This window comes from Miniopterus natalensis, chromosome 21, assembly GCF_054644295.1.
Source record: "Miniopterus natalensis isolate mMinNat1 chromosome 21, mMinNat1.hap1, whole genome shotgun sequence".
Taxonomy (NCBI): Eukaryota; Metazoa; Chordata; class Mammalia; order Chiroptera; family Miniopteridae; genus Miniopterus; species Miniopterus natalensis.
The window spans coordinates 11264125-11285873 of NC_142101.1; the positions used below are offsets into that span (position 1 = coordinate 11264125).

Here is a 21749-nt window from a genome sequence, read left to right on the forward strand (position 1 = left end):
ATAAACATTTTAAAGATCTTCTTGCTTTCTAACAAAGACAGAACATCTTATTTACAAGAGAATCGAGGAGCAGCTAACCAAGGGCTCATTGATGGCCACTGCTTGCTCCTCTCGTGCCCATGTCATAAACGTGGGTGTTTTAACCTTGTCAGTTAGGTGGCAGCATAGTCAAGTAGAAAACAGCTCCAACTGTGGGTCAAAATCTCTCCAATTTGCTTCAGTCATTTATTGCTATCATATTGGGGTGACCCTGGGCAAGTCACTTGATTTCTTTCGATGCCTCTTGCCCTTGTCTGTGAAATGGGAACAATCATAGTGATGTTTGGCTCTGACTTAGAACAAAAGGGGTGAGACATTCTGAGAGTCCTGTGCTGTCAATATGCAACTTGGTTATGCAGGTGTCCAGATGAAAGGTGTCTTATGATTAATATTGATTTCATATAGCATGTATATTACTTTGTATATATGTCTTATTAATGTTATTACATATGTGTGTATATCCACATATATGTGCGTATCTCTGTGTAAGTATATGCAGGTATATATTATACATGTGTTTTGTGCTGTACAGTTTTACCAAGTTATTTTCTTGGCTTCTTTTGACCCTCCCAACAATCTCAGAGGAGGGATGACCTTTTTAAATTTCCTTAAGCTGTGTTTTTTCTTTTTCTAAATTGAATTTACTGGGGGTGACATTGGTTAATAAAATTGTCTAGGTTTCAGGTGTGCGACTCTGTAACACATCATCTGTGTATCATATTGTGTGTTCACCACCCCAAGTCAAGTCTCCTTCCATCACCATTTATCCCCCCTGTACAGAAGAGGGGTGACCTTGCATTCATTTTAGAAATGTGGTTGAGAGAGGTTCTAGTTCCTGAAACTTGATAAAAGTACCATGATTTTGAAATAGGGAAAAAAGAACTTCATTGTAGACAAAGGTCACAATTTCAAGTGCTTTTGTAACCAGATTGGGAACAAGTTTGGAAAAGTTACAAAAATTTGATTAACCTAAATCAAGAGGGTTAGCCTTTTGAAGGCAGGTGTCTCCTGATGGGAAGAGAAAGCAATATCTTTCACCCAACCACAAGTATGCCTGTCGGATGTAGGTTGTGATGGAGGTTTTCCAACCGGGTCTGCTGCTGTAGGCTTGACCGTGACCTCCTGCTTCTCTGAGGGCCACCTGGAGACCAGGGTCTTTGTCGCTGCTCCCTCATTTATTCAGTGGAGAGAGAAGTGAGGGAGATCATGAAAATGAAAAGAGTACGTGGTAACTCAGAAGAGCAGTTGTGTGACCATAAAGATGAGAAATACCTAGCAAGGTATGAGTGAGCATGAGTAAATCTAACTGATGTGTTCCAGATGTAAACAGAAGTCACCAACAGCAACAGTTTATCTCTTGACTTCATTTTTGTTGCCACAAAGGGGTTCTGTTTAGAAAGAAAACAGGCTGGTGGAATATTCCAACAGAAATACCAGTAACAGGATTTATAGGTGGGCTCTTTAGGGTTACTTAGCAAAGTAACGGCATTTCTGGACAGTGGTCAGTTTGTTCAGCGCACAAATTCAGTGAAGTGGCCTTTTTTTCTCCCCACCAAGGGAGTTACCCTGTCCTCGGCCCAGAGACTCAATGGCTCTTGGATTTACTCCAGGGCAGCCAGGCACAGGTTCTGGGCCATTTTCTTTTTCAATTCCTGTGGCCTCATAATGCTCAGAAATGTTGACTTTCACGGAGAGGCCAAGAAAAGGGCGCACGTGTGCCAAGGCTGTGGCTGTGGGCTTGGCACAAGGAGAGGCAGCTGGTGAGGAAAGAGAGAAGCCCAGGCTCCTGTGGCTCCGGTTCTCACAGAAACTAATTCGGGGCAATCTTCTGGGGTACACAGATTTAGCAAGCATTTCTCCCTAAAAGTTATATTCGTGTTTGGGAAAAATCCATGTATTTATTGATAACTGGGAAGTATCATGGAACTGGGAGGTGATTTGAAATCATCTTTTGGCCCAATTCCAGTCCAGTTCATCCTTTTGTTGATCAAGAACCAGGCCCAGCATTAGTGGGAACCCTTCTCCTTGCCCTCGCATCCATCTCTCAGTCTTCTTTCCTCTCTTTGTTTTTCATTTCTCTCCTGTCAGACTCTTAACAGTCTGAAGAAGTGGGGAAAAAAAAAATGCTGTGGTCACAGCAATGTTGGGACCAGAGACAGATTCAAGTTTTGTGAGACCTTAAGCCTTGGACAATCGGGGACCTCCTTTCAGATCAAGGATGCAGTGTTATCTAACCTTATTGTGCTAGCATTTTGCATATACGTGTATATGAGATCATCACACTGTACACCTTAAACTTATACAATGTTAATGTCAATTATATCTCAGTAAAGTGGGGAAAAAATAAAACTCAAAGAATGCAGACCCATTGCCTTGGAAGGGACCCCTGCAGTTGAGGGCCCAAAGCTTAAGCTTAAGATCCCATCTCTGGTCAGAACCATTAAGGTCCCCCCGCCCCCCCGGCCCCTGCTGCCACTCATGCCCTATGTCAAATGGGACAGTTTTGAGGGTTTCAATCAAAAAGCCTTTCTTTATATAGTGGTGTCATTTCAGGTGATCAGAACACACAGAATAAATGTAAAGGAGCCTTCATTATTCAGATTAGTTATTACGTAGATTGTTTTAGTTGTTTTTTCTTTCTTATTGCTTCCTCCCTTGCATCCTGGTCTCCCACCTCCTCCCAGCTCTTAGCTGTGAGATATTTCTAGGGGCCCACATTTGCAGAAGGGTATAGTAGAGGCTCTTGACTTGAGATCCTTGAGCCCCGACTGTCCTGACGCCAGAGGGCTCCGTGACTCTGGAATGTTGAGAATCACTTTCACAGCATTTACTACGAAGGAGTCTAGCTTCTGACATCTTTTCTTCCAAGATGACTACAAAACGGCATGTTTTAAGCATTTTTTTTCTCTTAAGTGTACTTTCCAGGGCCTTAAGGCATTAGACCAATGGGAAAAAAGATGAGCGTTTATATTTTTATGAAGGTAATACTTTCAGTGGTAAAATAGAGTTTGTCAGACCTCAGGAACTTGTGACTTCCAGAAAGGAAGTGACTTTCAGTAATGGTCGAACTTTGGAGGAATGTCTTTATCCTACACATGCCAATCAACCCTCCACTAGGTTGAAGCAAAGAGTGGCAGGGAGCAGGACTATCTGGTCCTGTCACAGCCATCAAGGGAGTGACAGGTGAGGAAAGGCAGGGAGGCCCCAGCAAGTGGCTCTGCTGACAGGGCTGAGGAGGGGGCCTCGGGGAGTAGCCTGTCCTGGGGTAGGAGACCTGGATTGACTCACTCCTGTGACAGCATGTCATAATAGGGGAGTCATTTATTTTCTGGGTCTCATGCCTACCATTTGCAAAAATGAGGGGTAAGACTAGGACTAAGGGTCCCTCAGCGTCCTGGTGTATTTCTTTCAGTCCATTTTTCTCATTCATAAATATATCTCCAAAGTAGGCCAAGCTAATGAAAGAATTAGTAGTTGTAATTTTTGTAAGGCTTTCGTAGGTATCTTATATTCATTTTATCAGTTCATTACCTGGGCATGCTGAGCGTGCAGCTAAATCAAATGCGTTTGTGGAAGCTGCAAGCATCTGGCCTTAATTCACGCTGCGTCTGTGATGTTCATACAACCCATAGAGCGGCCAGCTGCACTGTGCCCGCCACCTGACACCAGGCTCCTTCCACCAAACCTGGGACGGGGGTGCCCTTCATTGGTTTATAATGGCCCAGGTCCCATGACAGTGAAAGGACCTGGCACTCATGGCGCTGTGACCACTGTCCACCCGATCCCCACACTGGCAAGGCCTTTGTCATGACAAGGATGGGCACCAGGGTTTCATACAACTCCTGTTGCCTGTCGTGGAAACTTGGGAAGACAGGTAGGGGTGAGGGGCAGTGACTAGGGACATCTTACCCAGGACATTTCGTTCATCCTTCCAGTGAGAGCTGGGTCTCTATGGCAGTGCTTTATGTCAAGGCACCTTCTGTGATGCATTCTGTGTTGTTATTAATATCTTATCTATTAGAAGGTAATTTTGTCCAATTTTCTGTCGGTTTGCAGTTGTGTGCAAAAGGCACTGAGTTGTGGATTAAAATGCGGACGGACATCTGGATATCCCTGGGAAAAATCAGGCAAATTCACAGGCTCTCAAAGCGGCAGGATGTTTGAAAAGCTTTAGCCATTTCAGCTGTTTTCCCTTTCCTGGGGGTAGGGGCAGGAAGGAGGTGGCCACTGGTCACTGGGGAGTGTTTCCAATGGCTGGTCACCCGGTGGAGTCTGAAGGGTTTTCACTGATTTAGTCCCAGGATTGGGCTCCATTCTAACTCCTCCATGGCCATGCCTTGGAGGGGCGCAGATTTTCAGAGCTGTCAGCCACCGCCTGTCACTAACACAGTAGAGGGCGGGCAGTCATCACCTGTGCTGTGACTTGGAAGGGCAGAGCGATTTTTATAAATACCCTGTCGCTCTGGGCTGTGGTTGCAAAGCTCCACACTCTTCTCCTACTGGCTTTCTTGGGATTTGAACCCCAGGCAGGTGAGGTGCTTGGGATGAGCTGCAGGCTCACAGGAGCAGCCCCCTGGGAGAGTCTGGAGTCCAGACCACCCACATAGGTGTGACACTGTTCAGCCCCCTCCCCTTATTCCAGTGACGGAATGGTTGGAGGCCATGGTGATGGGCATCTGCATCCATCCACTCACCATTCCTTCCACTTCTCTGTCGTCGCCCTCCCGTCCCCAGCTCTCTCGTGTATGACCTAGAGATCCATTAGACCATATCACAGTAGACACTAAATATTTGTTAAATAAACGATGGAGTGATAGGCATCCAATCAATAAAACCAGAAAATATTTAATATTAGGCGCCTGATTTTTCTGAAAGGGCACAGCCCTCTCTGGTCGCAAGGCTCCATGTGGGGAGCTGTCCCCTCTTAGAGCACAGACCCCACTTGGGCTGGCTCGAGGAGGGAGTCAGGAGCAGGGGTGCTATCTCTTAGGTTGCAGGGGGGGCGGGTGATGAATAAGACATGGTTCTCTGTGAAATTCCTCACAAACACTCGAGGCAGACGGCCTTGGCCAGGCCAGCTGGCACGAGGTGGGTGGCTGGCTGCCACACAGCACATGAAGATGTGCTGCGGGGACAGCCAGCATTGGGAGAGGGAAAGCGAGGGTGGCACAGAAGGTCTGATGTATAAGAAATAAATAATAAAATTAAGAAAATAAAAATAGAAGAAGAAATCACTCAGGGCGCTCTTACGGAAAGCCCTCTCTCCTCCAGGACTTGGACTGAAGATGCAGATTTGAGATTTGATGCAGGAAATGTGAGGTGACTAAATTTGCCTGTGAATTCGTTCAGGCAGATGACTGGAAATGTGACGACACATTGGATGCAAAAAATTTCATCCATCCCCAAGCAGGGTGTGGTCCGTGGCAGACATCTAATTAGACCTGCTGGTGAGACGGGGTTTCTGGGAAATTCGGGGAGTTTTTAGCTGAGATTTTGTGCTTGCACTAACGTGCCTGTTAGGAAATGTAGCGAGCGTGTGTCATGAGCTGATGAAGCTGCTGCGGAGTCTTCGTCCGAGGACACTCATGTGGTGGCGGTTGGGAGAGAGCGTATGCAAACCTCTCTTTGAACTCTGTGAATTCGTTCAGGCAGATGACTGGAAATGACATAAGCCCTCCCAGTCTCCCCAGGGTCAGGTGAGTGGAGGGTGTAACATTTCAGGACAGAAGGGGATTCTCACTATTAATGACTATTCATTCCCCAGATCCGGATTGGCAGTTTAAGTGAGCACTTCCTTTTAATTTTTTGTTTTCCGTAGGAATTTCATTTATTTATTTACTTATTAAGTATGTCTTTATTGATTTCAGAGAGAAGGTAGAAGGAGAGAGAGAGATAGAAACATCAATGATGACAGTCATTGATTGGCTGCCTCCTGCACGCCCCCCACTGGGGATCGAGCCTGAAACCCGGGGCATGTGCCCTGACCGGGAATCGAACCACAATCTTCTGGATCATAGATTGATGCTTAACCGCTGAGCCACACCTGCCGGGCTCCCTAGGAATTTCTTCATGGAGTTTTTGCCTGGTCTAAGCTTCCTTTCTGGTTTGTTTCAGCCAGAGGCCCCCCCCCCCCCGCTAATATTACATTAGTGTCTTCTGGAAGCCACAGCCCCCTTAGGTTTCACAGAGGGTCATGGGGCCCTCGCATCAATCTGTTATACTTTTCCATGCTTTGCACAAGACAGCAAGGAGCCTGGTTGGGTTGCTGGCTTCCAGCACTGTTACTGGCTTCTGTTAGTGGCTCGTCATTTGCTGTTCTTTGGCCAGGGATGGGGGTGTCACTGTGGCTTTTATTTCATCACACTGCTTCTTCTCTGTATGGGACTGTCTTTGTTGGTCACTGGCAGAGCTGAGAGGCAAGTTTGGAAGTAGGAGTAGACGGCTGAGGAACATCTCCTGGAGAGACTTTGTGTTTTCCATGTGGGTCTGTCCAAATAAAATTCACAGAATGTGGGCAAAATATAGGCTAGGGGTGCCAACATGAAGCCATCATGGTGGTACTAAAGGATACATTGGGCAGCAATGATCAGAGGATGTATGGAAAATAAGACAGCAGGGTCAGAGTGCAAGAGAAAAGCAGGGCAGAGACTCTGAGGATGGTTTAATGTAGGATGGGAACCCCCAACAGCTACTGTACACCCATGTTCAGAGCAGCACTATTCCCAATAGCCAAAAGGCAGAAACCACCAAGTGTCCATCAACGGGATGCGTAAACAAAATGTGGTATGTCCATACAATGGAATATTATTCAGCCATAATAAGGGAGGGGATTCTCACACACGCTACCAAATGGATGAACCCTGAAGATTTTATGTAAGGGAAATAAGCAAGTAACAAAAGGACAAATAGTGCATGCTTCCACGTATATGAGATACCTAGAATAGTCCAGTTAATAGAGACAGAAGGTAGAATGGTGGTTGCCAGGGGCTGCGGGCAGGGGGAATGGGAGTTATTGGATTCAGTTTGGGAAGTTGCAAAGTTCTGGACATGGATGGAGGTCCTGGCTGCAGATCAGGGTGAATGTACTTAATGCCGCTGAACTGTGCACTTAAGTATGGTCTAAAATATTAACTGTTATGTCTATTTTACCACAATTTAAAAAAATTGGAACTCTCTATTTTCTATTCTTAGGTCCTTAACTTTTAGCTTCTCTAGATGTTTAACTTAAATATCTCCTGGAAGGTGGGTGGGGGATTTATTAGGGGCTCAGAAGGAAGCATGAAGTTCGGTGGCCTCCGGTTAGCCATCCACTAAGGGGCAGGAAGCGATGTGTGTGGGAACTGGGATGGCCTGTGTTTAATTTGCAGCAGAAGTCATAGCAGCTCCCTTTAAATTCACTGTGAATTCTGCAAGGCAGCTTTAAAACCTGCACTGACACATCGCAAGCCATCCCATAGTTGCCTACTCACTTAATTGGCGGTGTGCTCATTCCTGATACCCGGGAATGTCATTAAATGTTCCTTCCTGGCCTTAACAAACCCTGTTCAGTCCCTGTAGCCTGGTTGATTAATGGCAGGGTAATTGCCCTGCATTTCTTTGCCTTCACAAAACAGTGCCACCTGGGTCTTCACTGCCCTCAGAGCAGATGTCTTCTGCAAAGAGTGAAATTCCTACCGGCTCAGCCCCCCCTCCTCCGACACTTAGGTGAGAAGTCACCAGGGGCACAGGAAGGACCGAAGTGAGCAGCGCCGCAGGAGCCTTCAGAAGAGCAACCCCAGGCCTCCCCAGATTAATTATCCCTGACCCGCTGGGCCCAGTGCTCCCTGGGGGATCAGCAAAGGAGAAGGGCCGTCCTCTGGAGAGGAAGGGGGTGCTGGGCGGGCAAAGGAACAGAGACAACCCCCAGAATGAGGAAGGAGTCTGCAGTACTGTTCGTAGTGCGTGGCTGCTGGTCTGTGGTCTAGTGACGGGGACATTTTTGAGCATTCGCTGTGTGTCTGCCTGTGCGAAGCGCTTTCCACTGTCACCCTCATGTCCTCATAGTAACCCTGTGAGGCTGGCCTTCCTGCCGTTTTGATTTTGTAGGTGAGCAAACCAAAGTGCAAAGAGGGAAAGTCACTGGACCAAGGCCACGCATGTATTTGGTGTCAGAGCTGGGATTTGAACCCAGATCTGTTCGACTCCAAGGCTTGTGCCCCTGAGCCAGGTAAGAATTGGCATCTAATCTGGAGTCGCGGCATGTTCCAGTGGCCTGCTTGTGAGTCCGGTTATCCTGATAAAAGTAGGAGACACAGGTACAGGCATCTGGCCCAGGGTAAGTGGGGCGACCCTGCCCTGCCCCGCCCCTGCTCTGGCCCTGCTCACCTACAGGCCCTTCTGACAGTCATCTGATTTCTGGGTTCTGCTCCCCAGCTGGCCCTTCTGTGCCAAGTGTGCCTGGCCTTATGACCCAGGCTAGGGCACACATCTGTTGACCTCCTTGGTGCTCCTCTCAACCCAACCCGGCCCGGGGTTGCCCTTTCCCTTCTCGGCCGCGCCTTGGCCTCCGCAGGCCCGGCATCCCACTCTCGTGCGTCTGGTTCCCCCGAGGCCCAGGGTGCTGCAGGTGCGTGCAGGAGGTTGGCTTCTTTGGGCTGGATGAGGCAGGAGGCTCTAGAAGGGTCTGAACAGGGAGTGAGGAGGCTTGGGAAGCGAGTCAGAGCTGGATTCCCTGCTCGCCTTTTCCTAGAAGGGAAAAAGCCTCCGCAGTGGTGACTGCCCGCTCTTCAGCTCTTGCCTTTGTGCTAAACGATGCTCTTTAGAGACGCACCATCCATCCGCTCCTCCCGGGAAGGAGGCAGGGCAGGAGGAAGACTGCACAGGGACCAGTGTGCCCCAACGAGGGCACCTTGCGCGACAGTGAGTCACCGTTGTTTGTGCGCCGTTTGTCCTGGCTGATGAATGGACGATCTGGACACCTGGTGACGGTCGTCTTGACCTTGATCTGCCCCGGGAAGGATGTGGCTTTTCGATTCCCAGTGAATGTGGAGTCATATGGATGCTCTGTAGTAACGACTGGCTTCCCAGTGGGCCCGGGCGGTGCTGGCTCTCAGCTCTAGCCCTCGGGAGGGCCCCTGGAGGGTCCTGGGGCTGTCATTTCCTGCCTTTTCCTGCTGATCTTCTGGATCGCCAGCGTGTTCCCTCCCTCCCTCGGCTGCTGCCGCCCTGCGACTCCCTCCCCTTTCTTTCCCCCACATGCTCAGGGACCACAACGCCAGCTTCGTTAAACCGTGATGACCGGCGCTTTGCTAAGTAGGCGATTTTAAATGAAACTGAAACCCAGGCTAGGATTTTTGGTTCACTTCCCAGATCACAGGAATTTATTGCCTCATTAACAGCCCTGTAAGCAGTTTTAAATGATTCAGGAACAGGCTGACCGCTTGGAATCCCAGGTCATCTTCTCGGCCTCCTGTCCTGTAGCCGGTTCGTGACTGTCTTTTGCTTCCAAGGGGCCCACTGTGGGGAGACAGGAGGCAGCGAGTGGTGCAAAGAAAGTGGGAGTGAGTGGCCTTCTGGTTTATCAGGTAGAAGTGACTTTAATTGTGTGTGTGTGTGTGGGGGGGGGCAAAGGGGGAGGACAGGCATTTAGAAGTTTTAAAACTGAAGATTGTTAGTCATTTAACCTGGTGACTTAGAGGTACTTAGGAAGTGTGTGTGTGTGCACGCGTGTGTGTTACCAGCCATGTGCCTTTACTGATTTAGATCTGTTTCCACGTTAGGGCCAAGAGGATTTGTAGGTTTGTTTAACGATCTATCACCCACTGCTCTCGTGTGAGCTCCTTCCTGGCTGTTTTTGTTTGGTGGCTGGTGTGTACGTGTGTGTTTCGCTCTTCTGATCTTCTGTTAACTAATGTATTCCAAGTACTTAGAGCAGTGACTAGTGCATAGAACACAATAAATATTTGTTGAATGAATAAATAAATGACGATGGATGTGTGTGTGTGTGTGTGTGTGTGTGTGTGTGTAGGAAGGCAGACCCACACACAAGAGGAACATCTCACCCACAGCTATTTTTATCGAACAACCTTGAGTGTGTAAGATAGTGAAGAGTTAGAACATAGGCCAAAGGGCCATGGAGTCGCCATGTAGAGGTGACAAAGCTCAGGCTCATGTTTCGTTATTCACAAGAGAGACTTATCGTCCTCACAGCCAGGCCCACTTTAGACGCTGTTCTTAGCCTGGAGCAGATCAGAAATGGCAAATTGAAGATAGAATCAGAAAGCCAAAACCAACAAAGTGACAGCTGACAGCTTGACAGGAGGGGAGAAGACCAAAAGCAGACCTGCGTGTTCCAAGGACAGCCTTCTGGAACCGGCCCTTGACCCTTCACTGTCTCTTTGGACGTTACGTCATATAGGATGGTATGAAATTAATGTGTGTTCTTAGTACACACTGAATCAAGAGCTTAAAATGTCTCATAATTTTATAGGTAAGACAAGGTCACCTCTGATTCTTTAGAAAGAGTCCTCTGAGATGGTTTAAATAGCTATTTCTTGAAAATATGCTGCTTTTATCTATACCAGGATGCAGAAAATTGTGGCCTGCAAGCCAAATCCAGCTCGCTGCTTGTTTTTATTAATAAAGTATTTTTGGTCAGCCATGGCAGCTTTTGCACTATAGTAACAGAGGTGAGTAGCCACAACTACAGCGTTGAGTAGTTGGCCTGCAAAGCCAAAAATACAGGGGTGGGCAAAAGTAGGTTTATAGTTGTGAGTCCAAAAACCAGAGTTTATTCTTGTACTGTTATTTATTAATTCTTGTATTATTTTCCCTATGAACAACTGTACAGCTGCTTTTGCCCCTCCCTGTCTTTATTGTCTGGTCCTTTAGAGAAAAAGTTGGCTCACCCCTGATCTAAAGGTTGGGTTCTTCCTGGATGTCGGTTTCTGCTTCTGTGTACCTGTGATTCCTTTGCACGCATTACCACGAGGCCCGCACGCATGAGTGTACACGTGCACATTTCTGTTAACGCCACAGTCCTTTTATTTGTTGAACACAGCTTGAGAAAAGAGTTTGGATCAATTTAGCCATTCGCCTCCCCGCTTCATTCAGCTGAGGGTGGGTATGTGTGACCTCTGATGCAGGGGACAAAGACATTGGGAACGACAGCATCCTTAGAGCCTCAGTGCACGTTCACCATCCTCTTGCTCCTCCAGTATGGGCATGTTGACCTACTCAGAGCTTACGTAAGTAGAAGGATGCTATGGCTATGTACCCCAGACCACGTAGGGTCATGTGGAACACTTAAAAAATGTAGAATATACTGTAGGTTGAATTTTGCTCTCCTATGATTCCCATGGCCTTTGTCACTCACTTAGTGGAGAAGCTGCCCCCGCGAAGCCCCGCACGCTGATGGATTGTCCTGTGCTGATGTGTCTATCACATGAGTGTTTGCTTCGACCGCCTCTGACCTCGACACACTCCTTGCTCAGCCTGGCGAATATACTGTGCTTGATTCTGTTAATTTTCAAGTGCCAGAAATTCATTCATGGCTTGTGAGATTATAGATGCCTATGGAGAAAATATGTCTGTATCATTAAAATAAGCACTAAAAACATGGTTTGGATTTGGGGTGGGGAACCGAGTGCCTTTTTTATTGAGATATAATTTACATGCCACAAAATTGCCCCTCATAAAGTATAAATTCAGTAGTGTTTAGTGTATTTACATAATACAGCCATCTCTTTTTTTCAGATATACAAGCAGTTCGTTCATTTTGAGGAACTCTATGTAATCCATACAAAAGTGGCTGTTAGTGTTGAACTCAAATCCACACATTTATGCTCTGTTGAGATTTTACAAATGGCCTGTGTGTCCTGGGATTTGCTGAGCATGGATTCTGGCAGTCCTAGGTCCCCTGAGTTTATTTTGTACAATTTGTTCATTCCTCTTGGGCAGTGTCAGGGAACACCAGGGCCCACTGTCCCGGGCTTCGTCCTAACCTCAGGCCCCAGGGATCCGACCAACCTCCCTACCTCTGGAATTCTCTCTCCCTTTATTACAGCAAAGCAAGGAGAACACACCAGACATGATGCCCTGCTTTGGGGGAGTTCTTGGTGGGGTCTCGGTTGAATTAAATGGGACCTGGGCAGCCTCAGAGCTGTGTCTATCACAGTGGATGTAATTATGCAATCCTTTGAGAACAAGCTTTGGCAAAACGTCCATGGGGAAAATAATTGCACCTGAAAGATTTAGAAAATTATATTTTCAAAGACTTTGTCTTAGAAAATTTTTAAAAATCACGTGGAGCCTGGCCGGGCATGGCTCAGCTGTTGAGCGTCAACCTGGGATCCAGGCGATCGGGGTTTGATTCCCGGTCAGGGCACATGCCCGGGTTGCGGGCTTGATCAATGACTCTCTCATCATTGATGTTTCTCTCTCTCTCCCCTCCTGTCCTCTCTCTGAAATCAATAAAGATGTATTTAAAAAAAAATAAATAAAAAATCACGTGGATAGCCTCTTGACCATGTAGCTGGTCCTAGAAAAAAGTGTTGGGAGCATTTCTCGCACAAATGATTGCCCTTCACAGTTCAGCTCAGGCTGCCATCTGATTCAACCAGAGGCTATGAGGATAGTCGGCCTGGTGCTGTCCGGGTGGGGGGACTCGTCTGCATCGGTGCCAGGTGCCAGCCCAGCCTGTCCAGAGGTGTTCCACAGAATCACCTGGGATGCTGGTTGTGTCCCTGTGTGCCACAGCCCTGCCATCCGGCCCCATGCAGAGCCATTCCCATGATGATTTGCTCATGTTGGTGACTCTTCAGTTCAGATTTTTCCATGAAAGATCATTATGGAAGAGAGAAGGGTAGGAAATACTGCGGGCTATTCCACGATTGATCCACCCCACCCCAAATAAACAAACAAATGTCCAGTTAAGTCTGGTTAAGTCTAGGCCTCCAGACACATTGTTGGTAGGTCTTAGAGTTAGTCTGATGGGTGTTGCTGGGTCTTCCTTGGCCCAAAGGTGTGTTAGATCATCTCTAATGTATTATGAGTAGAAACAAAATGTACCACTCAGGTCCTTGCCCTCTGAGACTCCTCTCCAGCTGGGGACACTTAGGGCCAAAGCCATTGTGACTTCCCTCCCCAAGCCTGACTGGCACAGGGCTTGGCACAGTCTGAGCTGCATAAGCGTGGGTTTTTGCAGGAACAAAGAAATCTTGGTTTTCTCTATGATTGCATCCAGTGACATCTTAGAGCTGAGCTTTTCTTATCATGGCGTTGGTCTTCCTTCTCTAAGAGGGAGACTAAAGTTTCCACCACGTGACGCCTGGCCAGAAGCTCGAAATAATTTCATAGTAACAGCAACCTCAGCTGTGCCCTCTCGAACCCGGACCAAGCAGCAGAGATGCCAACAGGCTCCGCAGGCAGCCGCCGAAGCCACGAACCAGATTAATGGTTTCATGTGGACGGAACCCTGGGTCCCACATCAGCCGTTTTAACCACACTCTTGTAAACAGCTGGTGGCACTGTCAGCAGGGCCCGTCTCACCAGAAGGGACAATGGCATGTGTCTCCAGATAGACTCACCCAGCTCGTGGGGTTTGAACAGCATGCTCATACACACCCACCATGCCCAGCCTGGCTGTCAGTCGTAACTGTAGAGTCCAAATAAGAAGAGATTGTGCTTTTTATTTAGATTTTATTTTAAATATGTTTTAATTGATTTTAGCGAGAAAGGAAGGAAGAGAGAGGGAGAGATAGAAACATCGATGAGAAACATCAACATTTCTGGGCTGGCTCCTGCACGCCCCCTACTGGGGGTTGAACCTGAAACCTGGGCATGTGCCCTGAGCGGGAATTGAACCTGCAACCTCTTGGTTCATGGGTGGACACTCAACCACTGAACGACACTGGCCAGGCAAGAAGAGGTTGTGCTTTTTAGAGTTCATTATCTCTACACTTCAGTAAAACCAAGGTTGATAAAAGCCTGAACTAGCATCTGGACTCAGAACACCCCCTCTGTCCTGCACAGAGAGTCCTATGAGGTTGGGTGAGGAAGACTCTCTGGGGAGGGCTCAGGCCAGGGTTTCAACCTTGGTATAAGTGACCCCTGGGACTGGATCATTCTTTTCATGGGAGTTTTAGCAGCATCCTTGGCCTCTACCCACTGGATGTCAGCAGCCCCCTCCCAGTTGTGACAACCAAAAATGTTTCCAGGTATTTCCAAATGTCCCCAAGTCCCCAGGGGGTCAGAATCACCAAGGGTTGAGAACCAATGGAGTGGGGAGAGAGTTTGGTGAGAAGACATTTGCCTTATACCTGCAAGTCTCTGGGCTGGGTCCCAACAGCCATTTATCTCCATCTTGAATCATTGTAGAAAAAGCAGTGGTCCCCAGCACTGAGGTGGTCCTGCAAGTTGCCATTCGTCAGGTGGAGTGGAGACAGCTCCTGTCTGAAGGCCACAGCAAGGATTAGCACCTGAAAGGGAGGAGCAGGTGTCCCTTTCTCTCTCCCCCACCTGTCTTCCTTCCCATTGCTTCCTTGTGACAGTTCCACAGAGCCACCTGGAACGATTGTTAAAATGCAGAGCCCAGGGCCCCACTCCCCAGGGATTCTGATACAGAGAATCTGAGAGGGGGCCGGGGCCTGCCTTGTTATGAGATTTCCAAGTGATTCTGCTGCAGGGGGTCATCTGGAGGTGACACCTTGAGAAGCAAGGCCCTGGAAGGGGAGTCAGAAAAACAAGCTCTCCCAGTCCTCTGAGGACACTCAAAGGAAAGAAAGAAGAGAGACAACTTTAGTACAAAGCAAAAAGTGATAAAAAAGAGTCTAAGAAAGGAGGCTTATAGATGTATAGGAACCCTTTACACTGAAAATGGATTCAGTCCGTCCACCCACCCACCCATCCCCCATCCATCCATCCATCCATCCATCCATCCATCCATCCATCCATCCATCCATCCATCCATCACTTTGAGTGCCTACTATATTTCAGGCAGTGTTCTAGGCGTTAGGGAGTCAGCAGGGAACAAAATAGACAAAGTCGCTGTTCTTATCCAGATCATATTTTGCAGGGGGAGGCAGACCACAGATTGACTCCATAACTGTGTAGTACATTAGAAGGTGACAGTGCTGTCAAGAGAAAGAAAGCAGAGAAGGGGGTTGGGGTGCTGGGGGGGGTGGGAGCTTGCAATGTAATTCGGTGGCGAGAGAAGACTGCATTCACAAGATGGTATTTGAACACCAAGTGGAAGGAAGAGCACTTGCAGGGTCACGAGGTGGGAGCGAACATTCCAGGTTGAAGGAGCAGCGGCAAGAAGGTTCTAAGTGGGAGCAAGCGGTGGGCGTCTAGGCCAGAGTGTGGGCGCTGGGACCTGGCTCTGATGGAGGCCTGGGGGGGCCGGGGAGGAATGCCAGGGTCAGATTTGAGGCTCTAAAGGATCCCCCGGGCTGGTGTCTTGAGCAGACTCTGGGTGGCCAGAGTAGAAGTTGTCGTTACTGTTAAAATTACTGCACGGCTTCTGCCCCCGAGGAATTTACCCCGATTGTGCAGATAGAGCACGAGGCGCTCTCACTAAGCGAGTGTTTGCCCAGTGGGGTGAGTGACCCGGGCCAGGGACGAGTGGCAGAGGTCTGGGCAAGGAGACATACCTTCTGAGAGTCAGGCTCCATGGGCGAGTGGGGTGATTGGAGAGGTGAACAAGTTGTTTTTAGCTTAATGCTTATATAACTGACATCTACAGTGTAGGACTTGATATGTTTGGTCACCTCTACACCCATGAAACCGTCGTCACAGTAGTGAAAGTAGCCCCCCCCCCCCCCAGTTGCCTTGTGGTTTCTGAGACTGGGTGGGAATGATCAGGGTAGAAACGTAGGCAGAGGCCCAGAGCAGTGCAGGGGCTCTTGTGGGACCAAGGGAAGCCCACCCTGCCTGTCCTGGAGGGTCATGTGAGGACCCCTGAGCGAGGTGATGACAAGACAGCTTGAAGCCAATTACACAGGGCCTGAAACAAGGGTTAGTCACAGGGGAACCAGCAGAAGTGTTTGTTTTAGGGTAAGTCAAAACAGAGCTTATCTGCTAAAATTTCATCTTTTAAAAACAACAGCAATGTCAAATTTTAGGTACTTTATTTTTTTTGTAGTAAGTCCAAGAAAACATAGCCAAGTACATTTCTATAGTATTTCTCATGCGTATAAAATCAATTAAAGGAAAGAAAAACATTAGGCAATTTCATAATTGGATAATTAACAGGCTTCTTAATAGCCTTGTACTAGTACAGCTACTTACAGATTGAAAATAAATCCATTTGCCATCTGATGGTACATTTAGAGTCTACCCATAAAAGATACATCTAATCTAGATGGACTTTAATAATTTAAAGTAACATTTTAGCGTCCTGCTAGGGTCTTGATTAGTGTTTCATGTTGGTGAAGTCCAACACCTTATTTCTGTGTCATGTTGAACATGAGCTTTAAAGTTAAGGGAAGCATTTTAAGTAGGTGTCACACACCCACTCTCCCATCCTAAACTCTTCATCTGTTGGATCCCAACTCCCCAGGACCAAGCGACAGACCCGAGAGCAAGATTGTCAGGTTGGAAGATAGTTAACCTCGTGAAGTCACCTTTCTCTATCTCCTGGGTAGAGGTTGGCAGCTCCTGGGAGACACTGGCCAGTTGATAGCTTTGTGATTCTGATTGAACACCCTGCAAAGGCCCTTTGGAGCAGTATCTACTCCAGATTGGAGAAATTAGGGGTACTCTTCAGTTGAGAGCCCTGGATTCTCAGTTCCACAGAAATGAACTACTCTTAACCTAGAGAAGGCGGCAAGGAGCCCTCCAGTCCAAGCTCAGGAATTTGGGGACCCACTCTCATTTTGGTTTCTTTTGAGACGATCTTGACTTACCCTGATGTAGGAGGTGGTTAACCAAAGATCAGTTCTCAGTCACTCTTAAGCCCAAAAGTGTTTGCTGAATCATCCTGGATAATGGTAGCCCTCCAATAACCATTTCCATCATCATCATCAATAGTACTAAATTTATATATACAAGGCACTGTATTACATACTGAGAAGTGTAACATTGATAATAATTGCTACCATTTATGTCGCATTTACTGGGAACAGGACTATGCTAAACACGTTGCACGTATTAACGTGTTTAATCCTTAATAATATAGGGGCTACAGTCAACTTCTATTTTTATACTTACGGAGACTGCAGCTTGGATAAGTTTTTAAAAACATGGCTCCTAGTCACACAGCTCCTAAGTGACTGACCAGGGACTCAAACCTCCCATATTCTTAACCAACAGACTTCAAAAGAATCAAGAGATCCTGTCCATGTTATCTAGTCGGAAGAGATGAGACATAGACATAAAAAAAATGATTCTGTGGTCGTGATAAGAAATGCCTCGCCTATCTTTTGAGTAATTCATGAACTGCTCTTAATCATCTTAAGTTCTAATTAAAAACCTCCTTTTCTCTTAAAGCAGATAAGTCTTATCATCTGCAATGCTTTTCACACGTGGCAGCCAGCAGCCCCGCTCGTGGCATCCCCCCCCACCTCTGGTGCTCCCCACAGCCTCCCCTCCCGTGTGGGACACGTCACTCAAACCCAAGGCTCACATGCCACCTACCCAGCAGCATTGCGCAGGCTGGGCCCAGTCACTACAGTCCAGGTTAATTCGGTGTCTCATGTAGAACAGCGTGGGGCTGACATTTGACATCTCTTCCTTGGCGGGTTTTTGGTGTGTGCACTCATTACCCAGACAGGGTGCCTTTTACGTTCATCCTTGCACACGCTGGGATCCGTGTTCGTGTGTGAAGTGCTTTGGGTTCGTGGAGCAGACCGGTCAGAATGCTGACAGCCTTGGGCTCCAGTGCGGCCTGGAAGCTCCCATGGAAGTTGTGTGTTAATGAAGTAGGTCTGGGGTGTCAGGGCCTGGTGGAGTCGCTGTCGCCCCTGTGGTGGTTATTTTGGCTGTCTCGGGTCTCACCTGGAGCAAACTTATCAGAACACACCCTGTGTTCTCTGCCACAGTCCTCCTGCTCCGTCACAACCACCTGACTTTGGAAAATGAGCCGTGCTGTGTCCCCGTGCTAATCAGGGTGAACCGTTCAGGAACTTTCTTCAGTTCGCTGAGTGTTAGAGCAGTGGAACCAGTGAGGGTGCCTACGAAGGGCAATGGGACGTCACTGCCTTGGCAGACAGTCTGATTTACTCCCTGGCTGCCCTCCACGGTGGTCATATGTCCTGTTTGCGGGCCTGGGAACTCTTGAACAGCAGGGACAAAGGATGCTTAATGTTTAGCCGGCAGTCAACTCCTCTGGGTAGATTCAGCATGATCGCTGGGTGAGTAGAGTCTCATGTAAGAAAGACTCTAGGTTCTCATGGTCCTTTGTGTCCCTTGGACTTTCCATATCCTGCCAAGCACATGTGGAAGTGAGATGGAAAGGTCAGGGGCTGATGGCCAGAGAGGGACCAGAGCCTCCTGAAAAGTCACGTCCACTAGTTGGCATTTGGGGTTCATCCTTCGATTTCAGATGTTTAAATTCTTTCTGGTTAATTAAGATTTGGCCAAGTTGTCTGGCTCTTTCTTCTGAAATTACTGACATGGAAAAAAAATACCACTTGAGAGACATTTGAGTCAAATATTTGAATGTCATGCACGAGTATTTGTATTCTTGGTTGAGACTCACTTGGGTTGCAGGCTTGACTCCTAGTAGGGGGGCGTGCAGGAGGCAGCCGATCGATGTTTCGCTCTCCCTCTCCCTTCCTCTCTCTAAAAGTCAATAAAAAAAATCTTAAAAAATAGAGGTTCAGCTTGTGCCTGGCTTCCCGCTGTTCCTATTCGAGTATTTCCTGAAGTCACAGGATGAATCAGGACTGGGCGACATGAGTGTCTTTGAAGCCCTTGAGCTGGGTAGCAGCCAGACTGCCTGCTTAATTCATTCCTTCTGTGGGCCCAGGTGTCCTTTGGTGCCAGCCGAATCGGGGGCCCTCTTCTCATCCGTCTGCTGGGGCCACTGCGTCCTTTTGGTGTCTGTCAGGAAAGCTTAGCACGTGTGAGTCACCCGTGGTCTGCAGGCTCCCGTTCCCTCTCCTTCCTGTCATTACCGCTCTGCCTTGAAGCGCAGGCCTCTTCATTCCAGCGCCAGCAGAGAGCTGTGTCTGTGGACCATCCCTCTTTGAAGTTTTGAGTTGCACTAAAATATTTATAATGTGTGGACAAGCACTTGAAAGGGGTTTTTATTTCCCTAAGATATATCTCTTGACTTACGGAGGCCTTTTGATGATAAGAACTCACATAAGGTTTCGGGTCAGGGTTGCTTCGTGGAGGACGTCAGTAGGCAGTTACATGCTCACTAAAGAACCAAGCTCAGCCTTGCTCCGGACGAGGCAACGCTGTGGCCACGTTGATTAAATTGATAGTTGGCTGGTTTCATCGATGCCTTGGGAACCAGGAGGGATGTGCCAAGCTGTGTGTCTGTGTGTGGATTGGCTCTGGACCCAAGGTGACAGCACAGGGACCTGGCATTTGTAGTCCAGGCACCAAGGTCCCCTTGACCTTGAACTTGCAGAAGACAGAAATCATTCTCATGCTTGGTGCAGGGCCTGGTGTACTGGAGACCAACATATGTTGTCTGTTAGGTGTTCAAAACTGAGCAGCAAAGGGCACTATGCTGAGTAAGGAAGGCACCCCTGCAAGGGACAGCAGTCAGAGCCAAGAAGAAAAGAGCAAAGGAGACCTCAGACCAGGCTCACGCCCTTTCTTAGAGCAGATGTGACACGCAGGTGCGATGTCAGAGTCGAGTGCAGGTCCCACAAGGATCCAGCATAACCTGTGATATGTGGACAGCCCTGGTCACGCATCTCTCTCCTTATTGTGACACTTCTGCTGATGACTGAGTTAAGAAAAATATTCTAAATGAGCAATTAATTTCAGGCTTCTTGAAACCCAATACTTTGGTGCCTTGACATCATCAGCCGTGGGTTGCGGATTGGCTTTGGTCATCTCCAGTTTCTCCCATCGTCTCCAATTATGTAGTGGAATGTGGAAATAAACAACTGAATTATGAAACAGCTGAAGGGTAAAAATCACACTGTCAAATGACACTTATTGTGGCCATTAAAAATCACATTGTCAAATGATACTTACTGACAAGGGAAGGTTCCCCCGATGAAATGTTCTGTGAGAGAAAGCAAGAAACCATACCTTGGCCCCTATGGGGGTCCAAACAAATTCCTTTTGAGTAAAGGACCATCTCCTAGATGAATGTGCTGAAAACCTTACATGTGGGTATAAAAATATCTCAGTTCGTTGATGACACTGCTCTTTGGCTCTTGAACTGAAATAATCGTGGACTTGTGGTCAAGAAGTCTGGGCTCTGTCCAAGCTTTGAACCCTTTTAGAGCTCGGTTTCCTTATCTGAAAACCAAGGTGATAGTCTGCTCTGGAATTGTGGGTGAGGGGCCCTTGTGGGGCCCAAGTGCTCTGAGCTGTACTTTGAGACTGTGGACAAAGCGGAGTCGTTGAGAAGGACACCACAAGGCAGGTCTCCTATGGTCCATGCCCCTTTGTCAGCCAGACTTGGTCAACCTTGACCTCCTATTGTTTCCCATTGTTTTGTATGACTGTCTTGAGTTTCTACCTCCTGAGCCACTCTTAGCTGCTGCTGTGTAGAGAGGCCTTTTGATTTATTAATCAATTAATCAGTGCATGCTGAGGAGCTGTTCAGGGCAGTTAAGCAAGGAAAACAAAATGCTGGGGACCATAATCAAGATGGATCGTAATTAAGGACGCTGCTCCCACCAGTGATCTTCCTGCCACCCTGGTGACCCGCACCCCCTCCCTCACCCTCGGCTCATCCGACCCCATTCGGCCCTGATGGGGCTTCTGCCCCTTAAAAGCTGACAAGCAGATTTCAGAGAGGCAGATTTTCTTCTAAGGTCCGTGAGGACGTAAACCTTGAGAGAAGCATCATCAATGATTTGCAACAATTGTTGAATCTCAAAAGTTCAACCAGGCTCCAAATATGGCATGGTAGCCATTCAGTTAGACACCCTACTCTTCTATCCCAATTTCCCTACAAATAGTTATGGAGATGGAAGGACTGGAAACAAAGACAGACCGTGGCCTTGTGTGACAGGTGACAGGTTCCGTTAGGCTAAGGAAGTTGCCCAAGGTTACACCGCTTATTTGTAGCAGAACTGGAACCAGGACCCAAATGTTTTGATATCCAGTTAACACACCTAGTGCCCATTTCTCTGTGCAATCCTGCATTCCTGGAAAAATTAAAGCAAAAGAAATGAAATAAATCATCCTTATTAACTTTCTGATTTTCTCTTTGACGTGGACTTCTGTGCTAAAGCATTTTTAACAGTAGTTTTAGATGAATCTTGTGGGGAAAGTAACTTGGACTGTTTGTCAAGGAGATAATTTCCTTCTAATCAGTCAGGATGTCAGATACATGAAATTAGACGTGGCCAGCTTGCCACGGGGCAAAGGTCAACAGAGTGAATCTGCAGGGTCTGCTGGGCTGCTTGCTGGAGCCGGCTGGCTCTCTAGGCCAGAATCGGTTGAGTTTGGTTTTCTTCCAGTGGCACTCAGCACACAGTGCTAAGGAGACCAAGATTTTCCTAGAGGAGACTCTCTGTTCTGGGTCACAAGCAGCATCTCCATTCGTTACCCACTTTCCATGGTTCACAGGGGGCAGGGGGACATTGCATTTG

General features: G+C 47.7%; 1 protein-coding gene across 1 annotated transcript in view; it reads left to right on the forward strand.

Annotated features, from left to right (window-relative positions):
- KIF26B (kinesin family member 26B) overlaps positions 1-21749 on the forward strand; it is a 274759-nt gene that overhangs the window by 78879 nt on the left and 174131 nt on the right. The gene's annotated exons all lie outside the window — the stretch shown is intronic.